The sequence below is a fragment of the Haemorhous mexicanus genome, chromosome 27 (genome assembly GCF_027477595.1).
Source record: "Haemorhous mexicanus isolate bHaeMex1 chromosome 27, bHaeMex1.pri, whole genome shotgun sequence".
NCBI classification, from domain to species: domain Eukaryota; kingdom Metazoa; phylum Chordata; class Aves; order Passeriformes; family Fringillidae; genus Haemorhous; species Haemorhous mexicanus.
The window spans coordinates 1,377,433-1,391,725 of NC_082367.1; the positions used below are offsets into that span (position 1 = coordinate 1,377,433).

The 14,293-nt window shown below is 53.5% G+C and overlaps 1 protein-coding gene across 7 annotated transcripts in view; it reads left to right on the forward strand.

The window, feature by feature from the left end:
* Window positions 1-14,293, forward strand: part of HIVEP3 (HIVEP zinc finger 3) — a 303,760-nt gene that overhangs the window by 180,739 nt on the left and 108,728 nt on the right. For 6 of the 7 annotated variants that reach the window (XM_059868571.1, XM_059868574.1, XM_059868575.1 and 3 more), the window contains one exon: window positions 14,118-14,211. The gene's annotated coding sequence lies outside the window, so the exon portion shown is untranslated. Of the gene's footprint in view, window positions 1-14,117; window positions 14,255-14,293 lie in introns of all 7 variants that reach the window. The other variant, XM_059868573.1, reaches the window with a different exon arrangement.

Here is a 14,293-nt window from a genome sequence, read left to right on the forward strand (position 1 = left end):
GGCATTTAGGGGACCTGTGATCACTTCCAGAACCTCTGGGATGGATGGAATTTGTGTACAAGCCCCAGAGCTGCTGAGTCTCTCGCACTCATGGTTGTTTTTACACTTGGTTTTATAGAAGGCACCAGAAAAAAAAAAAAAAGGTGGAGGACAGGGGAAAAGATGATTATGTGCTCCTGTCCAGCCTCCAGCTGGAGCTCTGCAGGATCTGGGCAGGGTGGAGTGCTCAGAGCAGCTCTGGGGGACTCTGCTCCACCTCTGCAGGCACCAGGGCCTGTCCTTGGAGCACCCTGCTGCTTCCCAGTGCCAAACTGGGAGCAGGAAGGGTCACTCATCATTTTGGGGCAAAACCAGCACAGATCATTAAAGATTCTCCACTGGGTGTCCAGATCCTCCTGCAGGGTTGGGATTGCACCTAAAGTGTCTCTGCCAGGGGAAATGGAATGGTGAATTTGGGGCTATTTGGAGTGAAAGTGGCCAGGGGAACTCTTGAGTCCAGTTCTTGGGTGCTCTGCTCCTCAAGGGACAGGCTGGAAGAGCTGGGGGTGCTGCCCTGGAGAGGAGAAGGCTCCAGGGAGAGCTCAGAGCTCTTGCAGGGCTTGAAGGGGCTCCAGGAGAGCTGCAGAGGGACTGGGGACAAGGATGGAGGGACAGGAGCCAGGGAGTGGCTCCCAGTGCCAGAGGGCAGGGCTGGATGGGATCTTGGGAATTGGGAATTGTTCCCTGGCAGGGTGGGGAGGGGCTGGGCTGGAATTGCCAGAGCAGCTGGGGCTGCCCCTGGATCCCTGGCAGTGGCCAAGGCCAGGCTGGACACTGGGGCTGGGAGCACCTGGCACAGTGGGAGGTGTCCCTGGGACAGTGGGGGGTGTCCCTGGCACAGTGGGAGGTGTCCCTGGCACAGTGGGAGGGGTCCCTGGCACAGTGGGAGGGGTCCCTGGCACAGTGGGAGGTGTCCCTGGCACAGTGGGAGGAGCTGGGATTGAAGATCCCTTCCCACCCAAACCCCTCTGGGATTCAGATTCCTGAATCAAGGCTGAAAACCAGGACCAAACCCATTGCACCAAAGGGATGAAGGAAAGGAAATAATGATTTCCTGGAAGGTTCCAGGTCCCCCATGGCTCTTTCCCACAGGGGGTTTGTAGAGAGGTTTGGGCTCTCACAGGGTGCCCAGAGCAGCTGGGGCTGCCCCTGGAGCCCTGGCAGTGCCCATTCCAGGCTGGAGCACCTGGGGCAGTGGGAGGTGTCCCTGCCATGGATGGGATGACTTCAGGCTCCCTTCATCCCAAACCATTCTGGAATTTTATGATTGATGATTCTAAATTCTGATATTCCGTGATACATTAGGAGTCCGAGCAGAACCCCAGAGTCCCCCAGGTGCCGGGAATGACCCCGGAGCCCCCTCGCTGCCCCATCCCAGCCCATCCCACCCGGCCTTTCCCCTCCTCCCCCCCAGCCCAGTCCCTCCCTGGACGGGGCTCCTGCCCAGCCCGTCCCGGCAGGCGCTGCTGGGAGCGATGACATTTTAATGAGCTCGGGGCCGGAATTGGCGGCGCAGGAGCCGCGGGGCTGCCCCGGGACCCCGAGCCCGCTCGGCCGGGCCCGCTCTGCTCCCCGCGCAGCCCGAGCCTCCTGAATATTTCATGGCTCCGCTTTGCTGCCATCCTTCCTGTGAGTCATTTTTCCAGCAGAACCCCGTGCTGGCCGCGTTATTTGACCCCCCTTTTTAAATTTAACCGCTTTTTCTTTTTTTAATTTAACCCTTTATTTCATTTAACCCCCTTTTTTATTTAACTCTTTATTTAATTTAACCCCTTTTTATATTTAACCCTTTACTTTATTTAACCTTTTTAAAAATTTACTCCCTTTTTAAATGTAACCCATTTTTATTTAACCCCCTTTTTGAATTTAACCCCTTTAAAATTTAACCCCTTTTAAAATTTAACCCATTTTATTTAACCCCTTTTTATTGAACCCCTTTTTTATTTAACCCCCTTTAAATTGAACCCCTTTTTAAATTTAATCCCTTTTTTATTTAACCCCTTTTTAATTCAACCCTCTTTTTACATCTAAGTTTTCAAAATTTTTTTTTATTCCTTTTTTTATATTTTTTAATTTCTTTTTTTTTTTTTAATTTTTTATTTCAGCCCTTTGGAGGGTTCCAGGGAGGGCTGGCAATCTGCTCTAGGAGGGGATTTTATGTCCTGGCTTGCTGCTGCTGCTTTGCTGGGGAGCAGGAGCTGCTCCTGTGCTCAGCCTGCCCAGGGGAAGGTGGCAACACATCCCTAAATCCCCTGGAGCATTCCCCAAACCCCTGGAGGCACCACAAATCTCCTGGAGAACCCCCAAAACTCCTGGAGCATCCCTAAATCCCCTCAGGCATCCCTAAATCCTCTGGAGAATCCCCAGAACTCCTGGAGAACCCCTGGAGCATTCTCAAATTCCCTGGAGCATCCCCCAAACCCCTGGAAGCATCCCCAAATTCCCTGGAAATACCCCCAAATTCCCTGGAGCATCTCCAAATTCCCTGGAGCATCCCCAGAACCCCTGGATTTGTTCCCAAATCCCCTGGATTCATCCCCAAATCCCCCGGATTCTCAGGCTGAGGGGTTGGAAGCTCTGGCACAGGTGGAATTTCGCAGGCTCTGGCACAGGTGGAATTTTGCAGGCTGCTGTTTTTCCCCCCACGGCTGAGCCCCCCCAGAGCTCAAAACTGAGGGGATTCCATGGAATTCTGCATCCTGGAGAGGAGGGGTTGGGGCTGGCAGCGTGGGGATGGGTCTGAGCCCCTGGGGGGGATGAGCCCCTGTGGAGGGATTTCCTGGGGGTCCCTCCACCTTTCCTCGGATTCCCTCCACTCTTCCTGGTGTTAGTTCCCTTTTCCTGGTGCTCATCCCACTTTTCCTGGTGCTCACTCTACATTTCCTGGCATCCACTTTTCCTGTTGTTAATTCCACTTTTCCTCGTATTTATCCCACTTTCCCTGGTGTACCCTCCACTTTTTCTGGTTTTCCCTCCACTTTTCCTGGTGCTCACTCCACTTTTCCTGGTGTTCATCCCACTTCTCCTGGTGTTTCTGGTGTTTATTCCACTTTTCTTGGTGCTCCCTCCACTATTCCTGGTGTTTCCTCTACTTTCCCTGGTACTCATTCCACTTCTCCTGGTGTTAATTTCACCTTTCTGGTGCTCATCCCACTTTTCCCAGTGTTCCCTTTCCGTGGTGTTCCTCCCACTTTTCCTGGTGTTAATTCCACTTTTTCTGTTTTTCCCTCCACTTTTCCTGGTGTTCATCCATTTTTCTCCATCCCACCAAGCAATTCTGCCTGTGCAGCTCTGGCTCTCTTTCTGTCTGTCCCCACTAAAACCTCTCCAGTGGCATTCCTGAATCTTATCTTGACTTTTCCCCGGGTTTTCCTTTCAGGGAGTGCCCCAGGGATGGTTTTGGGCCATCCCTTGTGTTCTTGCTCTGCTCCACCCCCCTGGGCACAGCTCTGTGCTGCTTCTCTGCCTCTCAGCCCCGCTCCTGCTCTTCAACTTCACAGCTCTGAGGGCAAAAATACACCCAGGTTTCATTTCAAAAACTGCAGTGGAAACTTTCTATGGAAAGAAGCCACCCCAAAAAGCCCCGGCAAGAACCAAGCCCGACAGAACAACTTCCTCTGGCTGCCTCGTTTTCCGTTTGCATCAGCCCGGCCTCCCCGGGGCTCTGCACTTGTGGTTCTTTGGTGTCATCCAGCAGAAGTGCAGCACAGCCTCTGTGCATGCAGGAGATTTTGGCTTTTTGAATCTCTCTGATAAGGGGAAAAAAATCCCCAAACAAAAAAAAAACCAAACTCAGCTGAGCTTCATACAGAGGGAGGTGGTGGCAGGAGCGGAGTTAAAAATTAGAATTGGTCAAGGAGATGCTCCAGATGAGGAGGATGGAGAAAAAGAGAAAAGGAGAAAAGGAGGGAAGGAGTGGTGGGACAGAAATGGCCAAAATGTGGGAGCTGCTCCACCAGGGAGAGGGGAATGCTGAGGGATTCAGCCAGGGGGGCTGAGCTGCTGCTGCCAGGCTGGGAGAGCTCAGCTGGGAGAGGCTTTGTCACAGAGCCATGGGATGGTTTGGGTTGGAAGGACCTGAAATCCCATCCAGAGCCACCCTTACCATGGCAGGGACACCTCCCCCTGTGCCAGGGACACCTCCCCCTGTGCCAGGGACACCTCCCACTGTGCCAGGTGCTCCCAGCCCCAATGTCCAGCCTGGCCTTGGGCACTGCCAGGGATCCAGGGGCAGCCCCAGCTGCTCTGGCAATTCCAGCCCAGCCCCTCCCCACCCTGCCAGGGAACAATTCCCAATTCCCAAGATCCCATCCAGCCCTGCCCTCTGGCACTGGGAGCCATTCCCTGGCTCCTGTCCCTCCATCCTTGTCCCCAGTCCCTCTGCAGCTCTCCTGGAGCTCCTTCAGGCCCTGCAAGGGCTCTGAGCTCTCCCTGGAGCCTTCTCCTCCCCAGGGCAGCACCCCCAGCTCTCCCAGCCTGGCTCCAGCCCTGACTCCTTTCAGCAGTTCCACACCTTCCCTGTGTCTATCCAGCTCATAAGTCCCTAAATCCCCCAAAGTGCCAGCCTGGCCCCAGTGTGCCAGCTCAGAGCAGGGCAGGTGTCCCCTGTCCCTGTGCCCCTGGGGGGGTCGGAGGCTGCTGGGCCCTTCCTGGCTGTGAGCTCTTGGGAGCAGCCTGGATATTCCCATTTTGATGCCTGCAGACTGAAATTTCTCATTTTTCACCACTGGGGAAGATGAAGCAAAGAATTTTTTTCCTTGATGAGTGGTTGGGGCACAGCTTTGAGCATCTGATTTCCTGCTGGACCCTGCCTCGGTGCCATTTTCTGCTCACAGATGGAGCTAATGGCCAATGTTCTGCAAAGACATTTGGGTTTTTTCTTTTCCCCTTTTCTCTCTGACTGATTGCATCCTCAAGAGCTGCTGGTTCAATCTCAGTTCACAGCCTCTCTCCACTTCCTTCAGAGCAGCAGAGAACTTTTCTCTGCACCAGTGCCAAACCCTCGAAGCGCTTCCCCTGCGACTCTGCTCGCTGCTCTGAGCCATTTCTAAAGGCAGAGCTCAGCCTGAACAACCCAAGATAAATACGATATTATCATATAATACATTAAATAAATATTTTTGGGTAAAATAAACCCGAGGAGGAGCAGGAGTAGGCCCCAGGAGTAATTTTTCCCTTGGTTTTGGTGCTCTCTCGGCGTGGATGTGGGGGAATGAATGAACAGCAGCTGCCACAGGCACTGAGGGGCTCGAGTGAGGATCTATTTTGAGGGCCTCGTGTTTGGATTGTGCTCTCAAAACTTGGGGAAGGGGGGATGAGGATCCCCTGGCAGTCAGGACATCCCTGGAGCTGCCAATTTCAGGGAGCCCTGGAGACCTTGGAGCTGCTGCTCTGAGGAAAACATCACAGCATCCCAGCATGGTTTGGGGTTTCCAAGGGATTCTAAAACTCATCCTGTTCCATGGGCAGGGACACCTTCCCTGGTGGCTCCAATGTCCAGCCTGGCCTGGGACAGTCCCAGGGATGCAGGGGCAGCCACAGCTGCTGCTGTCCCCTGCAGGGAGGTGACAGTTGGGGTTCCATCCCCCCTTTCAGCCCAGGTTTTACACAGACAGCCCCTTGTGCTCTCCTTCCCTCACAGAACCTGCCTGCAGCCTCAGCATGGCCGTGGCACTGAGTGACCCCGGCAGGAGCTGCAGCCTGACAGGGCCGGAGGGGAGATTGGGAGGAGAATCCAGAGCAATTCCCTTTTCCCAGCGCCTCAGCCCTGATTCCAGAGCAGCACAGACTGCTGGGGTGGCTTTTCCTTCTCCTCCCTGCAGCACCTCCAGCTCCAGGGAGAGCTCAGCTGTGCTCTGGCTCCATCCATGGACATCGGGCTCCCAGGAGCCTTGGGGAGGGTTCTGCCTTCAGCTGCCTTTGGGAAACTGGGAAATGCCAGCGGGATCCAGGTCAGGTGGGAGCTTTGTCCCCCTTCATGCAGTGCAGGGTTTCCTGGGATCTCTCTCCTCTTCCCCTCCTTGCTTGGAGCCACCCCCAGGGCTCTCCTGGAGCTCTCCTGGCCGAGTGAGTCCCAGCCCAGGCTCAGCACCTGCATCCCCACATCTCCAGCCCCACACCACCTGCTTAAACCCCCAAACCTGCCAGGCCTTTATTCCCTGCCTCCTCTTGCTTCAGGGCTGTCCCCTCCTCTGGGGCTGCAGGGAGGGTTTGGGGTTCCTGAGCTGCTGAGAGCCCCGGGAAGGAGCCACAGGTGGAGACACCTGAGCAGGAATTTCTCCCCCCGCACTGTGCCAGGGTTGGGGCTGTGCTCACCCTGCCAGCCACGGTGCCTCCCATCCATCCTGGCTGTTTCAGCCCTGCAGAGCCCTTGGGCCATTGCTGGGAGCCTTGTTCCCCTCAGAGCACAGCCCCAGGCTCCTCCATGGCTCCTCCAGCCTGGGGACATGGGAACCAGCAGGAACGCTGGCCTTGGGAAGGGGCATGGAAATAAAGGACCAAGAGAGGGTTCCCAGGAGGAGAGGCTGGGACTGGTCCCAGCCAGTGGTCATGACAAGGCCTTGGTTTAATTCCCTGGAAGATGACAGCAACGTTCTGCTTAGGTGTGATCCTAACCTGGCCCTGATGTAAATTCATCCTCATTCATTGCTCAGAGCACAAGAGGCTGGGCAGGAAACGAGCAAAAAGCATTACTGAGAGAAAAAATAAAAAAAAATTTAAAAAATCCCTGATCTCACACTTGGTGGTGTGGGGAGTGAAGCTTTGAGGATGCTGCTCTTGCTGCACCAGAATGCATTCAGGATTTTTGGTTTTGGCTCATGAAGAGCTCTTTCCCCTCACCCTCAGGAGCACTGGATGCAATTAAGCTCAGCAGCAATGGCCCTTTGCAGCTCCTTCCTGTCAGCAGGGGAAATCACACAGAAATTGGGGCTTTTTCCCATGGGTGAATGGCCACTGCAGAGATTCAGCTCCTCAGGGCTGTCACCTGCTGAGGATTTCAGCTTGGCAGGGCCCAGTTTTAGCTCTGAATCAGGAGTCTGGATGGTTTCAGCTGCTCATTTATTTGGCCTCTCCTCCTGCTGGGAGAGTGTTTGGGATGCAGCAGGGCTGGGATGGAGATCCCAAGCTGCTGCCCTGCTCAGAGCCACCCCCAGCTCCAGGCTGTGCTGTACAGAGCTGTTTCAGCTCCAAACCAAGATTTCTCCTCCAAATGGCTTTGGAAGCTTTTATGCCCCAAGAAAAGAGGAGCTGAAGGCCCAGTCCCAGCCTCTCCTCCTGGGAACCCTCTCTTGGTCCTTTATTTCCATGCCCCTTCCCAAGGCCAGCGTTCCCGCTGGTTCCCATGTCCCCAGGCTGGAGGGGCCATGGAGGAGCCTGGGGCTGTGCTCTGAGGGGAACAAGGCTCCCAGCAATGGCCCAAAGGCTCTGCAGGGCTGAAACAGCCAGGATGGATGGGAGGCACTGTGGCTGGCAGGGTGAGCACAGCCCCAACCCTGGCACAGTGCGGGGGGAGAAATTCCTGCTCAGGTGTCTCCACCTGCGGCTCCTTCCCGGGGCTCTCAGCAGCTCAGGAACCCCAAACCCTCCCTGCAGCCCCAGAGGAGGGGACAGCCCTGAAGCATGAGGAGGCAGGGAATAAAGGCCTGGCAGGTTTGGGGGTTTAAGCAGGTGGTGTGGGGCTGGAGATGTGGGGATGCAGGTGCTGAGCCTGGGCTGGGACTCACTCGGCCAGGAGAGCTCCAGGAGAGCCCTGGGGGTGGCTCCAAGCAAGGAGGGGAAGAGGAGAGAGATCCCAGGACACCCTGCACTGCATGAAGGGGGACAAAGCTCCCACCTGACCTGGACCCCGCTGGCATTTCCCAGTTTCCCAAAGGCAGCTGAAGGCAGAACCCTCCCCAAGGCTCCAGGGAGCCCGATGTCCATGGATGGAGCCAGAGCACAGCTGAGCTCTCCCTGGAGCTGAAGGTGCTGCAGGGAGGAGAAGGAAAAGCCACCCCAGCAGTCTGTGCTGCTCTGGAATCAGGGCTGAGGCGCTGGGAAAAGGGAATTGCTCTGGGTTCTCCTCCCAATCTCCCCCCTGGCCCTGTCAGGCTGCAGCTCCTGCCGGGGTCACTCAGTGCCCCGGCCATGCTGAGGCTCCAGGCAGGTTCTGTGAGGGAAGGAGAGCACAAGGGGCTGTCTGTGTAAAACCTGGGCTGAAGGGGGGGATGGAACCCCAACTGTCACCTCCCTGCAGGGGACAGCAGCAGCTGTGGCTGCCCCTGCATCCCTGGGACTGTCCCAGGCCAGGCTGGACATTGGAGCCACCAGGGAAGGTGTCCCTGCCCATGGAACAGGATGAGTTTTAGAATCCCTTGGAAACCCCAAACCATGCTGGGATGCTGTGATGTTTTCCTCAGAGCAGCAGCTCCAAGGTCTCCAGGGCTCCCTGAAATTGGCAGCTCCAGGGATGTCCTGACTGCCAGGGGATCCTCATCCCCACTTCCCCAAGTTCCAGGCCAGGCTGGACATTGGATCCGGCAGTGCCACCAGCCCCCAGAATGGCTGGAGGAGCTCCCAGGAGCTGCCCTGGCTCAGGGAGGGTGACAGGAATTTTTGGGAATTTGTATCTGTGGCTGGGATATGAATTTTTAATTCCAGCCTGGAGGTGGAAGCTGGCCTGAAAAAAGAGGTTCTAAAGCTGCTTCATCTCCAGTGCCTGCACTGCTCTTTTTCTGTTATCTTTTTCCCTTTTAACCTAAAATTCTTTGTTCCAAGCCCAGGAGGAGCCGATGCCTCCCAGTTAAGCTGGAGCTGAGCAGCAGGAGCTTGGCTGTGGCTTCTCAGGCTGCTCCTGAACCAGGCTGGAGCTTCACTTGTCAGAGAAATGCAGAAGGAAGCGTTGGGCTGTTTGTCCATCAGCAAGGCCAGCAGTCATTTCCATTGGTGTTTGTGGCTGGGGAAGCCCCAGCAGCCAGGGAGGGATGGGGCAGAAGAAATTCCAGAAATTCTCACTGTCTGCTTCTGAAGTGGGATCCTGATTTTTTTTTTTTTAATTTTGCTGTTAAAATGAGAATTTCCTTGTGATAAAAACCACTTTTGGCACTGAGCTCTGCCAGGTTCTCCACAGCCAGGTGGCAGCGAGGGCTTGGTGATCATGGAATGGTTCAGGATCTTCCCTTCCCTTCCCTTCCCTTCCCTTCCCTTCCCTTCCCTTCCCTTCCCTTCCCTTCCCTTCCCTTCCCTTCCCTTCCCTTCCCTTCCCTTCCCTTCCCTTCCCTTCCCTTCCCTTCCCTTCCCTTCCCTTCCCTTCCCTTCCCTTCCCTTCCCTTCCCTTCCCTTCCCTTCCCTTCCCTTCCCTTCCCTTCCCTTCCCTTCCCTTCCCTTCCCTTCCCTTCCCTTCCCTTCCCTTCCCTTCCCTTCCCTTCCCTTCCCTTCCCTTCCCTTCCCTAACCTTCCCAAACCTTCCCAAACCTTCCCAAACCTTCCCAAACCTTCCCAAACCTTCCCAAACCTTCCCTTCCCAAACCTTCCCTTCCCAAACCTTCCCTTCCCAAACCTTCCCAAACCTTCCCAAACCTTCCCAAACCTTCCCAAACCTTCCCAAACCTTCCCTTCCCAAACCTTCCCAAACCTTCCCTTCCCTTCCCAAACCTTCCCTTCCCTTCCCAAACCTTCCCTTCCCAAACCTTCCCAAACCTTCCCTTCCCAAACCTTCCCAAACCTTCCCTTCCCAAACCTTCCCTTCCCTTCCCAAACCTTCCCAAACCTTCCCTTCCCAAACCTTCCCTTCCCAAACCGTCCCTTCCCAAACCTTCCCAAACCTTCCCAAACCTTCCCTTCCCTTCCCAAACCTTCCCTTCCCAAACCTTCCCAAACCTTCCCTTCCCTTCCCAAACCTTCCCTTCCCAAACCTTCCCTTTTTCCCATTCCCATTCCGTGCAGCAGGGGAAGGAAATCCTCCTCCCTACGGGGCTGGGGTTGCCCTGAGCAGTTTTTGGCATCTCCAGTTCTCTGCCCACAGATTCCAACCCCAAACTTCCCTCCCCTCCCAGCCAGGGAGCCCTGATGTGGCTGCTCCTGGTGGCCAGGGCAGCCCAGTCCTGACTCCCCTCCAGGTCTCCAGGAAAATAACGATGTTTTCAGAAAATATTATCGATATTTTCCCTGGAAAATATTTTCCAGGAAAACCATTGATATTCCAGGTCCTGCTGTGGCTGGGGAGGCCTGGTGAAGTCACGGGGCTCTGGGGGCACTCTGGAAATGCCTCATTTTCCTTGCAAAATGTCCAGAAGGTCCAAAATGGGGTGCAGCTCCTGAGGCTGGTGGGATTTGTGTCCCAAAGAGGGGATCCCATCAGCTTGGAACATTTTTAATGAAAAATCAGATTATTTGTGGTGCCAGGGCCTGGTTCTGTGCAGGGTTTGGAGTGGGAAAGGGAAGAAAGTGTGATGTGGGGGTTGGTTGGGTTTTGGGAATTAGGAATTGTTCCTTGGGAGGTGGGATCAGCTTAGAACATTTGCAATGAAAAATCAGATTTTTTGTGGTGTCAGGGCCTGGTTCTGTGCAGGGTTCATAATGTGACAGGGAAGAAAGTGTGATGTGGGGGTTGGTTGGGAATTGGGAATTGTTCCCTGAGAGGGTGGGGAGGGACTGGAATGGAATTCCCGGAGCTGCTCCATCCCTGGAATTGAGGCAAAACTCAAACCACAGGTGGGGAATCACAGAATTCTGGAATTATGGATGGAAGGGACCTTTAATCCCACCTGCTACCACCCCTGTCATGGCAGGGACACCTTCCCCTGTCCCCTGTGCTCCCAGCCCCAATGTCCAGCCTGGCCCTGGGCACTTCCAGGGATCCAGGGCACCCTCTCTGTGCCCAGGGCGATGCTGACAGGTTCCTTTTGACCTCCTGAGATCCTTGGGAAAATCCCAGAACCTCCTTGATCCCAGCTGTGCCCAAGGAAGATTTTGTTGGTGACAAGCCTGGCTCAAACTGTCCCAAAACGGAGCTGGGGCCCCTCTGCCAGCCCAGGGAGCCTCTGGGGGAGCAGAGCCCACTCTGGATCTGTTTTGGGGCTTTGTGGAAACGCTGAAAGTCCTGGCAGGCGCTCAGGAGCCCCCTGCCCCAGCCGGATTGCTCTGAGGAGTCAGAGCAGCTCTGCTGAGCCTTCCAGCTGCCAGGGAAGGGCTTGCCTGCTCTGTGGGAAGGCAGATTGGTGCAAAAATAAAACCCCACGTTGGGCGCCAAATATTGGAATAAAATCCCAATATTGCAGGGTGGAACGTGCCTGGGCTCGTCCGGCCCTGCTCTGGACCAAAGGCGGCAGCTGTGGTGTTTCACCTCAGAGACACCTTTGGCTGGCTGGCAGCTGCAGTTGGGCACTGAGAATGAGTCCAGGCATGGCAGAAACTCAGTTTACCTCTGGTGCAAAAGGTTCAGGCGATGGTGAAGAGGAAAAGGAGAGGATTCCATCAGAGGGTTAAATCCAGAGTTTATTCCAGGGTCACAGAGCTCTGAATCTCGGTAACAGCTCCAACAGAATAGTGACTGCATGGCTTCAGTGTCTTTTAAGCCCACAGGGAGGGGGGAGGGAAAGGACAGGTGAGCCACCAACCAGGTGGGAGGGGGAGGGTCTCAGGGGACAATGACACCTGGACAGGCCAATGACCCCAGGTCTGAGAAGCATCTTTTGAACTTCTGCCAATCACACGATGCTCTAGCTGGAATGTGGAACTTGATGGACAGCAGTTAGGAAAGGGGCAAGGGGGAGGGGAAGGGACAAGTTGGCACACCTGAGGGAGGAACTGGGACCGGATGTTGCTTCACACCGCAACACTCTGAGGAATCAGAGCAGCTCTGCTGAGCCTTCCAGCTGCCAGGGAAGGGCTTGCCTGCTCTGTGGGGAGGCAGATTGGTGCAAAAATAAAACTGCTTTGAGATCCTGTCATGTGAAGGGCACCTGCAGATGTTTGAGTTGAATATTTTAAATTTGTCTCTGATTAAAAGGGTCATTTGGGGATTATTCCACTGTCTGGGGCTGCCCCTCCACTGATCCTGTCCTCTGGGTGATGCTGGCATGTCTTGGTCTCTTCAATCTCTGTTTCTTCTCCACAAAATTGATGGAATTTTCCTGCTTTCCTCTGTGCAGACAGATCCCTCTGCCTGTGTGGGTGATGTGCTGGAGGAGCTGCTAATTTGGTTAATTAACTTGTGTAATTGAGCCACTGAGTTGCTTCCTGAGGGGTTTTTCTACCTTTGGAAAGAAAGAAAATTGGGAGTCCAAGGTAAAGCCACCTCCTGGTGGGCTGTGCCTTAAATTCCCTGATCCAGGTATTGGAGAGCCCTTGAATTCCTTGGTTTCCCACTCAGGGAACTCCTCCTGGTGTCCAGCCAGGACTCCCTGGTGCAGTTTAGGGCTGTGACTGTAGGAGAGACGGGGGTAGGATGGTGGGGATGGACAGAGACCAGAGATCTCTGAACCAGGGCTTGGAACTTGTGGGTTATTGCAAAGGGCCTGGGGGCAGGGCCCTGCTGGGAGCTGCCAGGCACAGCCCAGAGCAGGGCTGAGAGAAGTAAAGAGAGGTAAAGAGAGAGAAGGCAAAAGCGTGGTAAAGAGGATGAGAGAGTAAAAGAGAGGATGAGAGACCGAGTGAAGAATAAAAGCAAGAGGGAAAAAAGCGAGGTTTCCATTACAATACCATAAATCTTCTTCTGGGCTGAATATTCTAATTCTCACTGACCAATCTAGTCCAAGATACAAATCCTACAGCATTTACATACTATAAGATTAGCATATAACATTTACATACTATAAAATATGTATATAACTATTACATACTATAAGAACTATAGTCCATAATATAATATATAATATAATATACTTATATATTATGTTACATACATACATACATATATATATATGTATGTATATATATATATTTACTGTAAGAATTATAACATTGCCACGCTGTGTTCCATTTTAAACCCTAAAAACTCCTCTTTGGGCCCTCCTGCCAAGCCAGCAGGGTCTGCTCTGCCCCTTGGAGCTGCCTGCAAGCAGAGGGTGTTGTTTGATCACAAGGGGATTCTCTTCAGCTGGCCATGCCATTGTTTTCCAGGTGTTCAGTAACTGAGGCATCTCAGAGCTGCTTTCATTTCCATCTCACTCATAGTTTCCATATTCTCAAAATCTTTGCCAGGCAATCATATTGATAAGGCTTTCCTGTTTCACCTTCCCCAGCACAGACCCCCCTGACAAACCCTACAGGGGATTTATCCCTTGTCTTGTGTCCCTTGGGGGGTTTGAAGGCCAGGCTGATGCCTCTCCGTGGTCTTCACTCCAAATGAATCCCCACTCTGGGAATGTGAGTCCCCATCCCTGGAAATGTCCAACAAACCCCTGGGGGTGACACCTGGGGACATGGCTTGGTGGTGGCCATGGTGGGGCTGGTTTGGGGTTGGGCTGGATGGTCCTGTAGGGCTTTTCCAACCAAAATGAGGCCACAAATCTGATTTTCCTTTTGGATTTCCACTCTTTGCACTCTCCAGCCATCTCAGATCATTCTCCTTGGGTGATTTCACTGAAATGTCCAACTATAACAATGCCATAAATCTGATTTTCCTCTCTGGATTTCCATGTTTGCTCTCTCCCTCCATCTCAGATCATTCTCCTTGGGAATTTATCTGTGATTTCACTGAAATGTCCAATCATAGTGATGCCCCAAATCTGATTTTCCTCTCTGGATTTCCACTCTGTGCTCTCTCCACCCATCTCAGATCACTCTCCTTGTCCTCACTGGGAATTTATCTGTGATTTCACTGACATGTCCAGCACCAGCACCTCAGTGGGGCCGAAGAGATGGAAAGTTCCCTTTGTTTATTTGCTGGACATTTTGTCTCTGCAATCACAGCAAATGTTGGGGTTGATTTTATTGCACTATTTCACGTCCAGCTCCTGGAAATCCTGAGATTTCCCAAACCCCACCCTTTCCAGCCTGTATTTATCTCCCTGGTGGCCATGCCATTGATTATTCCTGCCTCACCAATTCCCCAGCATTCCTGAAGTGTCTTTTTCTTTTTGTCTTGTTTCTTCCAGACCATTTCTACAATTTATCAAGACCGTTTCGACTCCTAATCCTGGCTCTGAAGCACCTGCAGCCTGTCCCAGCCTGGTATCTGCAGCAGTTTTAGTAAGAAAAATCTCATTTTCCATTCTCCAAACACATTTTAAAGGTACCAACCTGTGCTGGAGCTCCCATTTTCCCTTGGGCA